Here is a 20,415-nt window from a genome sequence, read left to right on the forward strand (position 1 = left end):
TTTTCGGCCGCTAAGCGGCGATAATACTATCGTCCAATTAGCAAGCTGTCGCTAACTGATGTTAGCGACAGCTTGTAGGCGATAGCGAGCGGTTTGGGGCCCGCTTTGCATGTTAGCGATAATTATCGCTAATGACATGCAAAGTGGGCGTACCCAACCCGTTAGCGACTGAAAGCAGTCGCTAACGTCGCTAGCGCCTATTAGCAAGGCAGGCTTAGCGATGGCAATATTCGCGCTAAGTGCGAATATCGACAAAAACTAACACCTGCCCAGACCAGTTCTTAGCCATATTATCCAATGGGAGGTGGATAACATGGCTAAGAGCATTTAGTCGCCAATGCGTGAATATCGCTGTATTCTCAGCGATGTTCACGCTATCGCCGGAAAAATTGTCGCTTTCGAGATAAAGGTAGCTAATAGCACGTTATCTCAGCGATAATTTCCGGCGATGCTTAGCAATAAAAAAATAGTTGCTAAGCCTAGTTAGCTACAAATATTGTTAATCGTTGGTAATATGCCCCTAGGTGTTTTGCCGACCTAGGCGAGAATTGAAAAATGCCACCCCCTACCTTTTACTACCATCACTCTCTACCCCAGTCATACCGGCGGGTTAATTTAATTTAATTTAAGTTAATTTATTCTTCAGCCCACCTCTCTTGGCTACCAAGTACTAGGGAGTGAATTCAACGAGTTAACATTTGCTAACTAGCAGCCTAGTCTGCAAAAATCTAACACTTGGACGTAAATTAATAATAATTCATCACCAAATACTCTCGTAAAACTGACTGGTGAAGACTGAAGGACGAACTTGGAACACACCCAAAAAAAGAAATAGAAATAAAAGCATAAAGTTATGAGAAAGCAACTGTACTAGAAAGTTCTGGCAGTCCTGAAGAAGGATTGCTCTTTGCAAGGCTATTAGGAGGCTAACGCCCCCGCCCCCACCCTGGTGGAGCACTATGACTTTTATGGCGGCCGTGCTGGACATCGCCGCTTTAAGGGGTTCTTTCAGAGCGCTTTACAGCCATTCTCATTTGTCATTACAAAGGGTCATCGACAGCTAGTTGGCGGAGGCGGTCTACACAGGCTCTCTCCCAGCTATATTTATAGGAGTCACGCGTGTGGATGCAGGGTAATTTTGACCGTTTTAACACTGAATGCAGTAGGTTCAGTATGAAAAAAAATGAAACAATTTTTAGAAATGTCGTCTGCTATTGGCCAGGCTGTGTTTGCTAATGTGATCAATGCAGGGGGAGGCAATGGGTGAAATAAAGCATGACACTTTCCCAACTCTCCCAGAGCTCACTTGCTACCTACCCTGCCCCCTAGCCCACGGCCACTTACCGACACCAGTAATTGTGCATCAACTTGCATTATCTTAGAATCCCTGTCACGAGAGTTATAGAGAACACAAGTGAGGTGCCAGTTCTCCTCACCACAGAAACATAAATTGGTTGAAAATTCTGAAGATTTGATTATAAAAAAACAATCTTCAAGAATAATCGGACCTAGCGATAGGGTTAAAGATCCTGGCTGAAGTGCAACGCATTGAACCTCGGGGGACTTGAAAACATTAAGATCTACTATAGTGTGGTGACAGAGAAAGTACAGAGAGTGCCAAGTAGTCAAACAAGCAACAAGGCGCCTGGATACATGTGTGATCTGCTGCAAACCTCCCATATTTACCACTTTAAGTGGGAGAGTGCCTAATTAGAGCCGGTGGTTTCTTGTCCTCGGCATGGGCACTTAATTGTCAGCCAGCTTCAGTGACAGTCCACTTTTTAAGTTTAAGATGAGCACCAATGTTTTTAATATGTCAAAATACATTTTTAAAAAGGGCTTTTAATAGGCCAGTATGGAGTACCGGCACTTTTATTTTGAGAGGGAGAGTGCCAGCACTTACCAAGAGCGACGTAATACTTATAATTGGAGAGCACCAACATTTCTCAGAAACAAGCTACAGAGTACCTGTACCTGTACTCCGCTACAGAGTTCCTGTATTTCAATTTTTCCATTTCAAGCACTGCATAAAAATAGTCTGAATTGTGTCACTTGTCTTGGTGGAGTGCGGTGGTGTGTTGATACTGTCACTGGCAGTGCTGGCAGGGGCAATAGGTCGTGCAGGCTGTGCCATGGCCTCCCAGAACAGAGTCCAGCACTTCATTTTTTTTTAACAAATGAAGCAGTGGGGGAGGTAATTATGTTAATATGGATTTTAATACAGACCAATTTGTTACGCCTCATTTAATCTCTGGCCTCTTTCTGATTTGCACAATAAGTAACTATGCACGGGAAGACGGAAGCTGTTGACATCTACTCTAATGCCGGCAGAGCAGGTGCCCCGAGGCTGAGAACATATGGGGTAGAGGCGGCGGTCGCTATACAAAGTGAAGCCCACTGTACTACAACACCTCGAGGAGGGGGACACAAAGGGTGGGGGTGACAGCTGTGACCAAAGATGCCTCCTCAGATTGGGACACGCGCAGTGGAGCCAGCAGCTACCCTACTGACGATAGCTAAGCTGCGCAGACACTCTGGTGTGGGTGGCACGGGAAAAGGGTGACATGGGTGACATAATAACGGTGAGGTGATACCTGCAGTGGCATAGCACAGCTCTCATGGGCCCCAGTGAAAGCTAGGAAAACAGGCCCCTTAATTCCTCTTTAGGTTGTAAAAAACTGCAATAAATAGCGTTCAGATCCCTACCCCCAGCTCTGGGCCCCGGTGCCAATACACATGCTGCACCATTCATTGATAGCTACGCCACTGGGTACCCAGTGCGCACCAGCCAACGAGAAAAACCTGTTCGCGAATCGTGCCTCAGGGGTTCTCCTCACCTCTAGTCTGGGTGTCCTGTGCATTGCTGCCTTGGGGGTGAGCAGTGCAGGTGACTATGAGGTGAGCAAAGAGGTCAGACTCTGATCGGGTCGAGAGCGGGCGCTCGTGGCGCTGAATGTGAGGTCACATCACGTCACGTTGAATTTTAGACGGCGCTACCCAATGCGCTTGGCAGGACAGTTTCTACCATTAGGCAAGACTAGACGGCTGTTCACTCAAGAGGATTTCCAAACTCAGGTTTGTTACCGCCCTCCCCCTTTTGCCACCCTAGGTGGCCGCCTAGTCTTGCCTAATGGTAAACGGCGCTGCACAACACAACACCACAACCTATGGAGAACCATGATGAAGCTTCAAGCTTGATGCCCCTGGTGGGTAGACAGGAGGTGGAGGATGAGTGGAGGATGAGCAAAAACAAAGCATTTCCTCACCTGCTACAGTAGGAGACAGGACAAAATATTCATGGTGCAGAGGGCAGATTTTTATGCATATGCGTGCATATGCCTCCGAAGAGGGAATCAGGGCATCTACAGTTAGTAAGGGTGTGTCACATCTCACAAGCTGTCTCGCTGACAAGAGAAAACAGTTAAACCCTAGCAGCAGGGAAAAAAACTGAGACTGCGTCACTGATGCTCAAACCTGAGCAGCTCAGCCTCTGCACTGCAGTGAGTTGGAGCTCAGTTTCTATTATGCTGTTGTCTGACCAAAGTTCGAGTCACATATGAGGTAGAAAGACAACAATATAGTCTATCTAGGGGTGAGCAGTGCAGCGCACACCGGATAAACTCCAGTCCGTCAGTGAATAGCGGAGTTTTCAGAACTCCGTGCTAAAATGGATTGGAGTTTGCTACCTACCGTTACTCAGAACCTTGTATTTTACCCAATTACGAGCCTGTAAATCACTCTAAACACACTTGTTTTAGTTCGAAAAGTGATGATTCATATCCGACAGTCATTCATAAGCGAAAAATTAAACATTGAAAAAAATCACCATTGCTGATCATTTGGAGAAAACTCCTAAGGTCCAGTGTCATCGTTTTCATCTGAAAATTGATTTTTTGGATAGTAAAAAATGATTAAAAATGTCAACCATATCGCCCCTCATGTTGAATGACCACTTTATAAGGCCTCACAGTGACCAAAATTGCCATTTCTATAGATTTTTGCTCCATCTCAGAAGCTTGTATTTTACCCACTTTCAAGCCTGAAAATCACTCTAAACACCCTTCTTTTAGTGCAAAAATTGTAGATTCACATCTGACAGTCATTTACAGTTAAAGATTAAACATTGAAAAATCAACCATAACTGACCATTTGGAGGAAGCTCCTAAGGTCCAAGTCAACGTTTTTCATCAGAAAATTGATTTTTTGGACTGTGTAAAAATTATTCAATATGATTTTTGTCTCACTCCTAATTTTAAATAACCACTTTGTAAGGCCTCACAGTGACAAAAACAGCCATTGTATTTAGGCTTATCCTCCTACTCAGAGGCTTGTACTTACCTAATTTTGAGCATGAAAATGACTCTAAATACACTTATTTTAATTCCAAAAGTGATCATTCACATCCAACAGTCATTTACAGTCAAAGATTAAACGTCCCAAAACCACTATTACTGACCATTTGGTGAAAACACCTGAGGTCTGGGGCCATTTGTTTCATCAGAAAATGCATTTTGTAGATGGTGCAAAAAAATTATTCAATTTGTCAACTATATCGCGCCTTATGTTGAATAACCACTTTTTAAGGCTTCACATTGAACATAACTGCCATTTTTAGGTTTCGGCTGGCGTAGCAATGCGCAGCAGTGCTCGCGCAGGCGAAATCTTATGTTAGACAGTACGGGGCTTTGTCCCGCCTCTCTCTTCCATTGGCTAGCTCCATAAATGGAGGCTAGCCATTGGAACAGAGATGTGTCAATCTTCGCGGGAGCAGATTTGTGGGCGTTCCGGCGATTTTTTTGCTCTCCGCCCCTGAGCTGCTGTGCCCCTGATAATCGGCGCCAAGGATCCGGTCTTGTACACTTATTTATTTCAATATTTGTTTTCATCTGTTTTCAGATTTGCGCCAATTCTCACTGTTTGCCTGTGTTTGTGTGCTCTGTTTTTAATTAAATCATGCCCCCTGTTTGCTGCCGCCACCGCTAGCCTCTGTGACTCTTTGGTCAGTTTCGCTTTCACCTTCTAATACCATTTGTTGTGCCCCTCCACCCCTCTCCCTGCCGCGGCTCAACCCAACCCCGTCCCCTCCTGCATCACCGCTCCTACCCACCCCGCTCCTGCCTCCCAGCTGTTCCTCCCTCGCTCCGCCCCCCTCTAAGCTCCACTTATGGCAAAGTGGCTAACGCGCAGCGTTCACGTGCAGCGGGCATGCCCTATGCGCGCCGAAGGCGCGCCAAAGGTAAGCCCGCCTACGCCCGTCCGCGCCTGGACCGCGCCCAGTGCCAGACCCCCTGGCCCCCACAACAACTACTCCACCCGCCTAACATACGACGCCGCAACCCTCATTGCTCTCAACGAATGTCTGACAAAATATCGAATACACAAATATCGAGATACAAAATTATCGGAACAAAAATATAGAAGGCAAAAATATCGGAATCCTATCCCTAACAAGGTAAGTACAAATATATTGAAAAAAATATATAGAATGACAAAAATATCGTTTTTTGTAAAATATTGTTTTATTTTTATAAAATAAAAATCTAATATTAACAAAATAATACTTATAAATGTGATAAACATATTTAAAAATGTACTATATTTTAAATTAATACATAATGTAATACAAATTAATATTAATAAATATATAATACATAATATATTTTTCATTAATATTAACTAAATTAATTATTTTCATAACTTATAAACAAATAAAAATATAATAAATTACTAATACATTTATATACATAAAATAATCATATAGATAACAATTAATAACAACATAAAACTAATAAAAAAGCTAAATACATTTTAGATAGCGTATGAGTAAAAATTACTATTCCCACTCCGGAGAGTGCGACAGTAGGGAAAGTGTTGGATAGCGTAGGGGTAACAATTACTATTCCCACTCCAGAGAGTGCAACAGTAGGGAAAGTGTTGGATAGCATAGGGTTAAAAATTACTATTCCAACTCCAAAGAGTGCAACAGTAAGGAAAGTGTTGGATAGCGTAGGGGTAACAATTACTATTCCAACTCCACAGAGTGCAACAGTAGGGAAAGTGTTGGATAGCGTAGGGGTAACAATTACCTTTCTAACTCCAGAGAGTGCAACAGTAGGGAAAGTGTTGGATAGCGTAGGGGTCAAAATTACTATTCCAACTCCAGCGAGTGCAACAGTAGGGAAAGTGTTGGATAGCGTAGGGGTAACAATTACTATTCCAACTCCAGAGAGTGCAAAAGTAGGGAAAGTGTTGGATGGCGTAGGGGTAAAAATTACTATTCCAACTCCAGAGAGTGCAACAGTAGGGAAAGTGTTGGATAGCGTAAGGGTAACAATTACCATTCCAACTCCAGAGAGTGCAACGGTATGGAAAGTGTTGGATAGCGTAGGGGTAAAAATTACTATTCCAACTCCAGAGAGTGCAACAGTAGGGAAAGTGTTGGATAGCGTAGGGGTAACAATTACTATTCCAACTCCAGAGAGTGCAACAGTAGGGAAAGTGTTGGATAGCGTAGGGGTAAAAATTACTATTCCAACTCCAGAGAGTGCAACAGTAGGGAAAGTGTTGGATAGCGTAGGGGTAAAAATTACTATTCCCACTCCAGAGAATGCAACAGTAGGGAAAGTGTTGGATAGCGCAGGGGTAAAAATTACTATTCCCACTCCAGAGAGTGCAACAGTAGGGAAAGTGTTGGATAGCGTAGGGGTTAAAATGACCTACTTATAAAAAATGCTTTTTTTTTAGTAATACAAATATGAACTATTAAATAAATATAAACCATTTACAATACATATACATAAGTATTAAAAACATGATTAGCTAAATATATGTAACCAAAAATAATCATTAAAAAATACAATTTTATAATATTTTATTACCAATTAATAAATATTTAACAATTATAAAATGTACTTAACAATGATTTTTAATTCATTATTACTTAATTACATTTAAAATAGTTCCCACCATATTCCCCTGTAAACACACAACCCGCAACAGAACACATTTATCAATTAATGAATTATTTTTACTTAATTACCAATTAATTAAAATTAATTACCAATTAATTAAAATTAATGTATGCTTCCTACTAATTAATAATTAATTCAACATAATGAAATTACTTCCCACCCTATTCCCCTATAAACCCATAACCCGCTACAGAACATATTTATCAATTAATCAATTAATTAAAAATAATGACCAAATTAATTAAATGTAATTACCAATTATTTAAAATTAATGTATGATTCCTACTAATTAATAATTAATTAAACATTATTAAATTACTTCCCACCCTATTCCCCTATAAACCCATAACCCGCTACAGAACATATTTATCAATTAATCAATTAATTAAAATGAATTAAAAATAATTCTCAATTAATTCATTAATAATTCCTACTAATTAATCATTAATTTAACATAATTAAATTACTTCCCACCCTATTCCCCTATAAACCCACAACCCGCTACAGTACTAAAATACAACATTTAATTAAATTACATTAAAAATTAATTATAAAACATAATAAATACATTATAATATACACAAAATGTATTAAAAAATCGATATTAGTAACATCGAAATTATTTACTTCGATATTACTGACATCAATATTTAAAACTTCGATATTACTAATATCAATATTAAGAGTGTCGATATTACTTACCTTCTATATTATGTCCCTTCAATATTTAAACTTCGATATAATTGTATATCGAAATTTAAAACTCGATATTTTGTCTGAGTACCGTTCTCAACACCGGCCGACTCCCCGACTGCCACCAAGCCGCCCCAGGACGCGCCCATGGACCCTTCTCCTGCCAGTTCTGCTGCATCAGGACCCACACTGCAACCACAAACACCAAACAGAGCCCAAACAAAAACTATCTGAAGTGCATCCTGCTCAACACCCGCTCGGTCCACAGACACGCCATTGAACTATGGAACCTACTCGATACCACATCGCTGGACGTCGCCTTTCTTACAGAAACCTGGATGAACGCCTCATCAGCGCCGGACATTGCCATAGCCATCCCGGACGGCTACAAGATCATCCGAAGGGACCGCATCAACCAAACAGGAGGTGGCATCACCATCGTCCACAGGAATTCCATCCGCATCACGACCAGCGCCGACGACACACATCTTCACTTCCAGATTCACACTGACCCCAAAACAACACTCAGAGGCACCCTCATCTACAGACCCCCAGGACCCCACGCACAATTCTGCGAAGACATCACTTACTTTATCAGCCCACACGACCTCCCCTCCAAGAATTACATTCTCCTTGGGGACCTCAACTTCCATCTGGAAAAGAACAACGATAGCAACACCACCACCCTTCTTGACAACCTCGCCAATCTCTGACTCAAAACAACTGGTAAACACCTCCACCCACTACGCCGGACACACGCTCGACGCAATCTTCTCTTCCAGCAAACACATCTCCTTCAATCCCACTACAGGACTCCACTGGACGGACCACAGCTGCATCCACTTCAACTACAAAAAAACCACGACACACCACCACCCACAACAAGTTCCCCGCAGAAACTGGAACAAAATTACCACCGACCAGCTCACCACATCGCTAAACCAAAACCTCCCCGCCAGAGTATTGGACCCAAACCACGCAGCCATCAATTTCGCACAATGGCTCAACCGCTGCGCTGACGAATTAGCACCCTTGAAAAACAATCACAACAATGGAAGAAGCAAAAGAGCCACCTGGTTCAATGACGACCTCAAAAACTCCCAAAAAAAATGCCGCACCCTCGAGAAAGCCTGGCGAAAAAACCCAACCACAGACAACATGACCACCCTCACGGACGCCACCCGCAAACACCACCAGCTGATCCTATCCACCAAGAAATCAGCATTCAAGGATCGACTCGACAGCAATGCCCACAACAGCAAGGAACTATTCAGCATTGTCAAAGAGCTTACCAACCCCAGCGCCGGCACCAACAACATCACTCCCTCTCAAGACCTCTGCGACTCTCTAGCCTCGTTCTTCCACAGCAAGATCGCTGACATACATAACAGCTTCGGCGAACAACTCTCTCCCCTCAGCACCAAACTGAAGACCCCCACCACCACCCTCTGTGCCTGGACCCCGATCAGCACCGAAGACACCATCCGCTTGATGAACTCCATCCACTCCGGATCACCTACCGACCCATGCCCCCACCACATCTTCAACAAGGTCAACTCCATCATCGCACCCCAACTCCGAGATATCATCAACTGCTCCCTCTACAACGCTACCTTCCCGGAAAGCTGGAACCATGCCGAACTCAATGCTGTCCTGAAGAAACCTACAGCAGACCCCACCGAACTTAGGAACTACCGCCCCATCTCGCTCCTCCCATTCCCTGCCAAAGTCATAGAGAAGACTGTCAACAACCAGCTCGCCGCCTTCCTCGAGTCTAACGACTTCCTCTACCCCTCACAATACGGCTTCCGAGCCAAACACAGCACAGAGACCGCCCTCATCGCAGCCACAGACGACCTCCGAACACTACTCGACAATGGGGAAACAGCTGCCCTCATCCTCCTGGCCCTCTCCGCAGCATTTGACACGGTCTGCCATAACACCCTTGTACAACGCCGCAGCAACGTCGGAATACAAGAAAAAGCACTGGACTGGATCATCTCGTTCCCCTCCAGAAGAACCCAGAGAGTCCGCCTCCCCCCTTCAGATCACAGGCCACCAAAGTCATCTGTGGAGTACCACAAGATTCATCCCTGAGCCCCACCCTCTTCAACATCTACATGAGCCCCCTCGCTTCCATCGCACGCCAGCACAACCTTAACATCATCTCCTACGCTGACGACACACAGCTGATCCTCTCCCTCACAAAAGACCCAAACACCGCCAAAACCAACCTACACGAAGGGATGAAAGACGTAGCTGAGTGGATGAAGAAAAGCCACCTAAAACTGAACTCAGACAAGACGGAAGTCCTCATCCTAGGATCATCCCCCTCTGCATGGGACGACTCATGGTGGCCACCGGCCCTTGGCAGCGTGCCCAAACCAACGGACCATGCTCGCAACCTGGGATTCATCCTAGACTCCTCCCTCTCAATGACCAGACAAGTCAACGCCGTCTCGTCATCATGCTTCAACATTTTACACATGCTCTGAAAGATATTCCGATGTATCCCCACCGAAACAAGAAAGACGGTCACCCACACACTTGTCACAAGCCGACTGGACTACGGAAATACCCTATAAGCCGGAACCACAACCAAACTGCAGAAGAAACTCCAACGCATTCAAAGCGCCTCCGCCCGACTCATCCTAGACATACCCCGCCACAATCACATCTCCGGTCACCTGAGAGACCTTCACTGGCTCCCCGTCAACAAGAGAATCAAGTTACGTCTCCTCACCCACGCACACAAGGCCCTCTACGACCCAGGACCCAGCTACCTCAACACACGCCTGACCTTCTACACCCCCACCCGCCAACTATGATCGTCCAACCAAGCCCTCGCCACGATCCCACGAATCCGAAGAGCCACCATGGGAGGAAGATCATTCTCCTACTTAGCGGCCAAAACCTGGAATTCCCTCCCCACCCACCTCCGCCTTACACAGAACCACCTCTCCTTCAGAAAACAACTCAAAACCTGGCTGTTTGATAAATAACGAAACCCCCCTCCCCCAAGCGCCTTGAGACCCTCTGGGTGAGTAGTGCGCTATACAAATTTTGACTTGACTTGAAAGTGTCGTTTGCAGGGGTGGGTTGCGTGATTTCAGTTTCCTGGCTTTGCTAGCAGGTAAGCGGCATTTTTTAATTTATTTATTTATTTATTAACATTTTGTTTTTTACTGTGTCTGTGTTGCTGCAGGTTGGTAACACATTCAGAGTTGGCAGAGGTTTGCCTATTGAAATAACCGGTTCTCCTTTCCAGTACAAAGCAACGGAGGATTTGAAAGAAAGAAGTGCTACTGTTACAAAGAGCATTGTGTTCTGACCCTTGAGGGATGGCTAGCCAGGGCGAGGCTAGAGGCTGCTCGGGCTGCCGGATGCGCTCCACCGGTATTGTGGGGGTGGCGAGACGCAGCGGTCTCCGAGCCAGACAGAGCCCGGCCCAGAGGTGGGCCTGGGGCCGGAGAAGAGCTCCACACCCTCTGCCTCCTCCCCGACAGTGAGCCTCTGCCTGCCTGCTGCATCCGGGTCTGTGGGGCTCCTGGGAGGCCGCAGTCCTGCGAGGAGGGCCGTCTGCAGCATGGCACCTTGTAGGCGAAGCGGCATCATTAGTATTTTATCCTTTAAGCAAGGGGTAGTCTGTAAGTAGCAGGTGGAGTGGGGTTGAATAATTCTTGTGCTGTTGACTAGTCCGACCGAGAATGAAGCAGTGTTTGTAGTACTCGCTAGAATAACAATCCCAAACTCCAGTGTGGAGACTGAGCATTAATCTGCTGCTTTCAGCTGCTCGGAGGAGATTAGTTGCTTGAATTACTTTGAGCAAGAGGGGGTAGGCGTTGGCAGACCTAGTCAATGAGTGGTATGAGAGCGAGGGAAATTAAAGTGTGACCGTTTTGTGCGTTTGTGAGAGCGAAGGCAAAAATCCATCCCAGCTTTAATACGTACATATGTGTATGCGAAGGTCGTTATTTTTTTTTTGCGTGTTGGGCATACGAACACTTTTCAACATCTGGGTCTCCAGTCTTTCCATGCAGGTGCTTCGCATGGACATGTATTCAATTGTCGATGTTTGTAGGGTAGATCCTTTACAGAACTCAGACGTCATGATCTCCTCCGCCTAACAAGCTGCATTGCATTCCTCTTGCCCTAAATAAGGTTAAGGAGTTCTAGAGCTGGATGGATTTGCAAGTTTAAGGTCCGACATGGTCCACCCCCCCCCACACACACACACACACACACTCACTGTGCCTTTGGATAGGGTTTGAATCGTACTCTGTTTCCTTGCCAGTAACCTTGAGACGTACAGTACCCAACATGAAGGTGCAGATCTGTGGGTGTGCAATTTAATGTAACCTCATTAACTAAAGCCTAAGGTCTTCTGTCAAACATTATCTCAATATGATGCCACTCTCTTGGGCTCGATGTATGAAATGGAAACGTTTTGCAGAATGTGTGAAATATGTCATCTTTTTCATATGAAGGCCAAATTGTGGCAAACTGCTCCACCGGTGGAGACGGGAAAGTGGGCAAATGTCAGTTTTTCCCACACCCACCCCCTCGTTGCTTGTGTGCATGAGCTCCTCACCCCCTCCCCCTCGTTACTTGTGTGCGTGAGCTCCTCACCCCCCTCGTTGCTAATGTGCATGCGCTCCTCACCCCCTGGTTGCTTGTGTGCGTGAGCTCCTCACCCCCTCCCACCTCGTTACTTGTGTGCGTGAGCTCATCACCTTCTGCCCCCCCCCTCGTTGCTTGTGTGCATGCGCTCATCACCCCCCTCCCCCCCTCATTGCTTGTGTGCGTGAGCTCATCCCCCCCCCTCGTTGCTTGTTTTGCACATCTTTCCAGAGCGAGGCCAGTAGAAATAATTAATTTTGATTTTATGGGCAATCCCAAGGGGCAGGGAAATTAACATTGTGAGCGAGCCAAAGCTCAAGTGAACCCTGTCGTGGCATCAGTAGAATTCGTAGCTTAGCAATCTATTCTCTTTGGGTCGTCTCTACGATTGCTTCATCTGCTTGTGAGTGTGAACCCTGTAAAATCTACTAGACATCCATGGCCAATCATTAGTTTAGTGGAAGAAAAGAGGCCACTATAGTCTCTTCCTAGCTCTAAACAATCTCAAGGACAAAAGAGGAGAAAACGGCGAGGTTTAGCTGATGAATAGATTCTTACAAATATCTTATTTTTGGTTCATTGGAAAACCTGTACAATATTGAACGCATATTAATGCAATAGAAGCGTATAGGGAGGCTGGTTTTAAGTCAATATTTTAAGAAAGGCCTTTAAGATCTAAAACCAATGCAACCCCTGTCTCACAAGTTTATTGAACATAAACGCCATCCACCCTAGTTACATCTGATTACCTAGTTCATGCTCGTTGTACATTTTATCTACTTTTATGAGGATGTGAAATTGAACAACAATACTGATCGTGGAGCATCAAGTATATTAGTTTAATCAGATGTAGGGGTGCTTGTTACTAACAGAACTGCATCCTTTTCAGCACAGGTCAGCCTAGTGGAGGTAGGTAAAGTCTGTGAGAAAAGTGAAATTGTTAAAAGCGCGGTGGTTGTTGGTTAAGTGCCATTGTCTTTTGTTTTTGTTGCTGAAGATGCATGGCGGAAAAAACTGCTTCATTTCGAAGTGGTCACGGTGATAATTACTTCCCGTTTTTTTATTGAAAGTAATGGGTTTGCTGCTTTAGGGCCCGGCTACCGTTCTAACTTGCTGCGAGTATACTTTAAATCCGTGATACTCAATGTACGGCCCATGGGGCCGCTTGCGTCCAACTTGACCTTTACATGCGGCCCCTCCTTGTAAACAGCAGCAGTGTGTGGGGCTCGCAGTGTGTGGGGCTCGCAGTGTGTGGAGCTCGCTGTGTAGGGGGGGCTCGCAGTGTGTGGGGGGCTCGCAGTGTGAGGGGGGCTCGCAGTGTGTGGGGGGGCTCGCAGTGTGTGGGGGGGCTCGCAGTGTGTGGGGGGGCTCTGTGTGGGTGTGTGGGGGGGCTCGCAGTGTGCGGGGAGGCTCTGTGTGGGTGTGTGGGGGGGCTCTGTGTGGGTGTGTGGGGGGGCTCTGTGTGGGTGTGTTTGGGGGCTCTGTGTGGGTGTGTGTGGGGGGCTCTGTGTGGGTGTGTGTGTGTGAGGGGCTCTGTGTGGGTGTGTGTGTGGGGGGCTCTGTGTGGGTGTGGGGGGGCTCTGTGTGGGGTGTTCTCTGTGGGTGTGTGTGTGTGTGGCATTTGCGATAGATTAAGCTATTGGCATTGTAAATGACAATGCCATTTATTCATCTGTTTTCAAAACCAACACATAAATAAAAATGTTGTCATTTACAATGCCAATAGCTCTAACTTTTGCAAAGGGGAAACCGTTGCATTGTAAATGCTTGTTATAGACTTTTTTCCTGCTCAGAACCTTCTATTTTACCCATTTTTTGTGCCTGATAATGACACCGAACATACTTATTTCAGTTCCAAAAGTCATGATTTCCATCTGTCCTGTACAGTCAAAAAAGAAAAAATTAAAAAATCACCATTACTGACCATTTGGAGAAAGCTCCTACAGTCCGGGGTCATCTTTTTCATCAGAAAATTTTTTTTGACTGTAAAAACCATGATTTAATATGTCAACTACATTGCACCGCATGTTGAATAACCATTTTTTAAGGTCTGATAGTGACCAAAATTGCCATTTTTATGGCCTTTTCCTTCTGTTCAGAAGCTTGTATCTTACCCAATTTCAAGTCTGAAAATGACTCTAAACTTACGTATTGTGAGTTCCAAACATGATGATTAACATCAAACAGTCATTCACAGTCAAAAGATTAAACATTAAAAAATCACCATTACTGACCAATTGGAGAAAGCTTCTTAGGTCCGGGTTCATCGTTTTTCCTCAGAAAATAGATTTTGTGGACTGTACAAAAAAGTATTCAAAATCTTTTGTATCAGGCCTCATGTTGAATAACATCTTTTTAAGGGCTCACAGTGACCAAACCCGCCATTTTTATGGACTTTTCCTCCTTCTAAGTACCTTGTCTTTTACCCAATTTCAAGCCTAAAAATTACTCTAAACACACACATTTTAGTTATAAAAGTAATGATTCACATCCAACAGTCATTTACAGTCAAAAAATTAAACATTGAAAATATAACCATTACTGACCATTTCGAGAAAACTCCTAAGGCCTGGAGTCACTGTTTTTCATCAGAAAAAGAATTTTTTGGACTGCGCAAAAAATTATTCAAATTGTCAATAATATTGCACCTCATGTTGAATAACCTCTTTTTGAGGCCTCACATTGACCAAAATTGTCATTCTTATAAACTTTTACTCCTACTCAGGAGCTTGTATTTTACCCAATTTCGAGCCTGAAAATGACTCTAAACACACGATTTGTGGGTCCAGAACATGATGATTCACTTTAGACAGTTATTTACAGTCAAAAGATTAAACACTGAAAAATCATCATTACTGAACTTTGGAGAAAGCTCTTAAGGTTTGGGGTCATTGTTATTCATCAAAAAATTGATTTTTTGGACTGTGCAAAAAATTATTTAAAATGTCAACTGTATCCCACCTTATGTTGAATCACCACTTTTTACGGCCTCACAGTGAGCAAAATTGTCATTTTTATAAACTTTTACTCCTAATCTGAAGCTTGTATTTTACCCATTTTTGAGCCTCAAAATTACATTCAGGGAACGTCCAGGAAAGACATGGCTTGGCAGTTCGGGCTGGACTGTTCCCATGCGGCACAGGGTCAGACTGATTTGCATATAGCCATGTCTGAACTGGGGTGGCAGAGTGGGCTAAAGAACGGTGATGAATTAAACCCAGATCTTTTGACTGGGTGTGAGTGTTTGATTGATTCAGATTCTCCGTCCATCACCACCCCCTTTTGTACCGCTTTTGGCCACCATAAGTGTGGCAGGGTATGCTCAGACGTGAGTCCCTTGCTCACTTTGCCACTGGATTCAAGCAAGCCGGGCTGAAGACGGCTGGAATGCCAGAAACCGGTCCTCGGAAGCTTGTTTCCGGTCCAGGGAAGACATGCCTTGGCAGTTCGGGCTGGACTGTTCCCATGAGGCACAGGGTCAGACTGATTTGCATATAGCCATGTCTGAACTGGGGTGGCAGAGTGGGCTAAAGAACGGTGATGGATTAAACCCAGATCTTTTGACTGGGTGTGAGTGTTTGATTGATTTAGATGCTCCGTCCATCACCACCCCCTTTTGTATCAAAATTACATTAAACACACTTATTTGAGTTCCAAAAGTGGCCATTTACAGTCAAAAGATTAAACACTGAAAAAAATCACCAACACTGACCATTTTGAGAAAGCTCCTGCTTTGAGTTCATCGTTTTTCATCCAAAAATTGAGTTTTTGGACTGAAAATAAATGATTCAAGATGTCAACTTTATCGTGCCTCAAAAAGAATACCCACTTATTGGGGAGTGCCCAAAACTGCCATTTTGATAGACTTTACCTCCTGCTCAAAACCTTTTTTTTTACCCAATTTTGAGCCTGCAAATTAGTCGGAACACACTTATTTTAGTTCCTAAAGTGATGATTCACATCAACAATCATTTACAGTCAAAAGATTAAACATTTAAAAATCCCCACTACAGAGTATTTTGAGAAAGCTCCTAAGTTTGGGGGCTCATCGTTTTACATCTGAAAATTGATTTTATGGACTGGAAATAAATGATTCAATAGGTCAACTTTTTTGTGCCTCAAACTGAATAACCACTTTTTAAGGCGTCACTATCAGTAGGCCTGGGAGTAGTGTGCGTAGTCCAGGGGTCTCCAACCTTTTGTGTAGTGAGAGCTACTTCTGGTCAGTGAAAATCGTCGTGAGCTACTAAACCCCAAGTAACTCGCACATTTTTCTGAGAGATCTCCCACGCCCAGTTTCTTTGACGTTAAGCCTATTTCTTTAGAGCCCATACTGTGGTTTGAACACAATAACACTAAAAGGAAAGACTGCATTTGAGCTGTTGGCAAACCGCTTTACGACCTTTCAATTAATAACTTCAAAATCAGGACCTATCAATAGCTGTCACTGAAATAATCATTGTTATGCAGCACAATTAACAAACAAACAGGAACATCAATCATACCTTCAATTTGGAACTGTATGATGTCCTCTAATGCTGTGTAATCTGGTAGCCTGACGGGGGCACCTGGGAATGCGTCAAAAATGCTTTGCCACCCCAGGTGAGGCCTAGCAAGGAGAAAAACCTTTATTGCTCTTCTTTCTTTCCCTTTTTAAATGTGTGCTGCATTCTGTAGCACACATAGAAAGAGGAAAATGCCCAGAGGATTTTTTCCTGCGCAGAAAAATTCTGTCTGCAACGCAGGCACCCTTGCGCCATGGCACAGGGGTGCCTGTGTTTGCACGACTAGGCAGCAGTGTGTGTGCCAGTGCAGGGAAAGGATAGGAATGCATCATATAATGGTAAACATGGCACATTCCTGCCCTTTACAGTTGCGCAGCAAATTGGCTTGCTGTGCTGTGTGAAATTTTGCTAAATATGCCCCCCAGAATAAGGTACTGTACCGCTAAAATGGCATATTTGCATTTTGCGTGATTTGACCTAGTAGTTTTTTAAATATTTCACCTAATTGCATCAAAGGAAATTATGTGTATTTTGCACACACCTACCATTAATAACCTAAACCAGACAATGCAAGATAACAAGTGTAGCCATTTTAAAGATAACAGACTGTTCCCATGAAAAGCACATTCCCCCAGCCTGAAGAACATCACTCTGCTGTTCAAGGCCAGACAAGCTGTGGCCCCTTACTTAAAGAGATGTAGTACTGGGTACTGAGGCGCCCATGGCTAAGCTACGGCCCCGCCCCTGAGGTAAGAGGGCCAGGGGTGGTGACAGCCCGGGGAGCTTTGTGGCCTGGGTCAGAGACATGACATCAGCAGCATCTCAGCAATGTCGCATAATTGGAGGGTAGGGGGAGCTGACCATGAGACCCCCACCCCAACTTGAAATATAGAACTGGTGAGGACAACATGGAAAATCAGAACTAGCATTGGACCCCGCTGATGCAGCAGTAGGCTTAAAAAATACCCACCTATGAGCGGTGTGTTAATTGTACCGGAAAAAACTGGAGACCTTGCCTAAGAATGTCTCTTGCACGACAAATGCCCCTTAACAAACTTTTGTCCCCAGTAATGTTGTGGGCTATGCCAATGCTTGTTCAATGTTGTGTTCTTTTTCTCATCTTTTTGCATTCAATTTAGCCTGTTGTGCTCAAGTCTGCATTAACCCCGGTGGCTGAAAGCGGCAGAGTCTTTCAATCTAAAAGTCATGAACTCTTCTGTTTATGGCCGGTTATCGGCATTCTGCACACCTCCTCCCACTGTTCATGAACGCCCCCTACCTCCCCGCTCCTCCCCCGTCCGTTTTTGCCCATGCCAGGTAGTCACCATAAAGGGGAAGATGCTATCCTGGGTGACTCTGCTGGTGCACGCCCCGTTTTCAAACATTTCTTTGTGCTGCAATCCACAGTTTTCCTATGCTTCTGTGCATCTTCTGTTTTTTGGCCTCGTCCTCCCACATCTATTTCTCATAACCCCAGACCCCTCTCTCATCTCATAGACCGTATTGGCAGGGTGCCCCAGGAGTTTTCCACCACCCATCTCCTCCACCCCCAAAAAGAAAATGTTTCTGCACAATGTAAAACCGGTACCTCCCAATGGTTCAATTACAGGCTGTTTGTGGTGTGTTGTTGGAAGGTGCATTCTAAAATTTGTAATGTAGAGACTGACTTGCTTCCATTAATTCAATTGACATAACACACTTGATAACAGTATTATAACGCAAAGGCACATGACTGCAAACACGACTTCCTGACAATATGAAATAACTTGCAGGTTTGGTCCCTCCTGTATAGGGCTGCGCTGTTTAATGACGGACAAAACCACCTCAAAACGTGCACATTCACAACAAATGCATTGGTGGAAAGGGAATGCGGAAGAAAATCAATGTTTTTCTCTGACTGCACATCTCTTTGGATAAAATCATTTTTAGGGTAATTTTAATTATTTGTGTCGGTGGGACAGGGCAAGAGAAGGCCGTTTTCTTTCAATGGCTCCTTTAACATGGAGCACATTTCTATGCAGGGGGCACCTTACTGCTTTCCATCACAGGCAGGTGCCGTGTTTCTTGTTGCAGGCTTTTTTAACCATTGCTTCTGCCCCCATACAGGCTGTGGCACCCCCCCCCCCGCCTAGTGCACGCATCTTCCAGGGGACGGAAGGCCTCAGGTACTGAGCTGCTAGTGAGTGGCTGATTGCTCTTGCATAGCGCTCACTGCGGGCTGCAGAACCTCGAGGCGCTTGTAAGGGCGTGAGTGTGGATGTTCCAGCTCTCATCCACACCTCTGACCGTGGGTCAATGGCAGCAGTGCGTCTCGCATATCTGACTTGCAAGGGTGCCTCGGGCCCTGAGGTGACCAGACATCCCGGATTGACAAAGACTGTCCCAGCGTCCCACGCCTTTCTCCATGTCACATACATGGTCTGGTTTTTGGGTAAAGGGCACATCCTTCTGCTCTCAACCCCACGGGCTCCTCTAAGGGCCCAGATTGAAAACGAAAGTAGGACTCTTAATTTCTTAAGTGCGGATACCAGTTTACTCCGGAAGGCACTGAATCATTAACAGATGACTCAGCTGGCGCCCCAATAACACTGTTCACGTAGTTGGCAGTGCCTGACTCGAAAACATAAACCAGGCCTGACATAGGCATTGTAAAATGGATTGTTCTTATTCCCAAATCCTAACGCTACGACAGGAGTTATCTTCTTAAATTGGTATCCCTGCACTAAAACTAACAAATCTGTGTTAACACCTCCGAGAGGCCTCTCCCACGGCTTACCTGTTGCTCGGTTAATATTATAAGGGGCAGGCTGTACTTTTGAAGAGGGCAGATGGCACGGGTCCCAGCAGTTCTATACTGCTTGCACGACCTACAGAGCCAGCTACTCTGCCCTGCCACGCTCGCTGCAGCTCCGCACTTTGCACTCGTGCACTGGTGACTGAACAGCGCGGTGGTGCCTGGCGGGGAAAAGGCAGGGGGTGCTTAGAGATGTTCACGAGACTCTGATCACGTAGGAAGGAGAGGAACGTCATCCTCTTCAGCCCGCCCTGCTCCAGCTAAGCTTAAGCCAATCAAAGCAGCTGGTTTGGGTGAGGGCGGGCCACGTAGCCTGAAAACAGCAAAATAGTCCAAACAACACTACAGAGCTACTAAGTTGAGCACCATGCAGCGCGAGCTACTGGCAGGGTCTCGGCGAGCGACCTGTTGGAGACCCCTGGCGTAGTCGCATTGCGCGAGCTTCGCAAACCTGCGTAGTTGCTTGCCGTGCCCTTTCGCGATTTGTTTTTCTTCTTCGGGAGCGTGTTGTGCGTATTCGGGGCGCTGTTTGCGTGCCCGGGGGATCGTAGCTCGCGAACGTACCCGTGCAGTCACCTTCGGGCACGGCCATCTGGTTTTTTGAATTGTCCCGCCCGCTCACGATGCCTTATTTCCTGTTCCGGGTCGCATATAACTTATTCGCAATGTGCATGTCATTTTCGGGAACGCTATCTACTTGTTCGCGACGACTAGTGCGTGCTCACGAGAAATATCGCGCAAACTTACCCACGTGCTCACGATGGGCGCGGCCACCTTGTTTTTTCACTCTACGCTATGGTTCTGGGCCTAGTTTTCCTTCCACCATTAATCT

This window comes from Lissotriton vulgaris, chromosome 9, assembly GCF_964263255.1.
Source record: "Lissotriton vulgaris chromosome 9, aLisVul1.2, whole genome shotgun sequence".
NCBI classification, from domain to species: Eukaryota; Metazoa; Chordata; class Amphibia; order Caudata; family Salamandridae; genus Lissotriton; species Lissotriton vulgaris.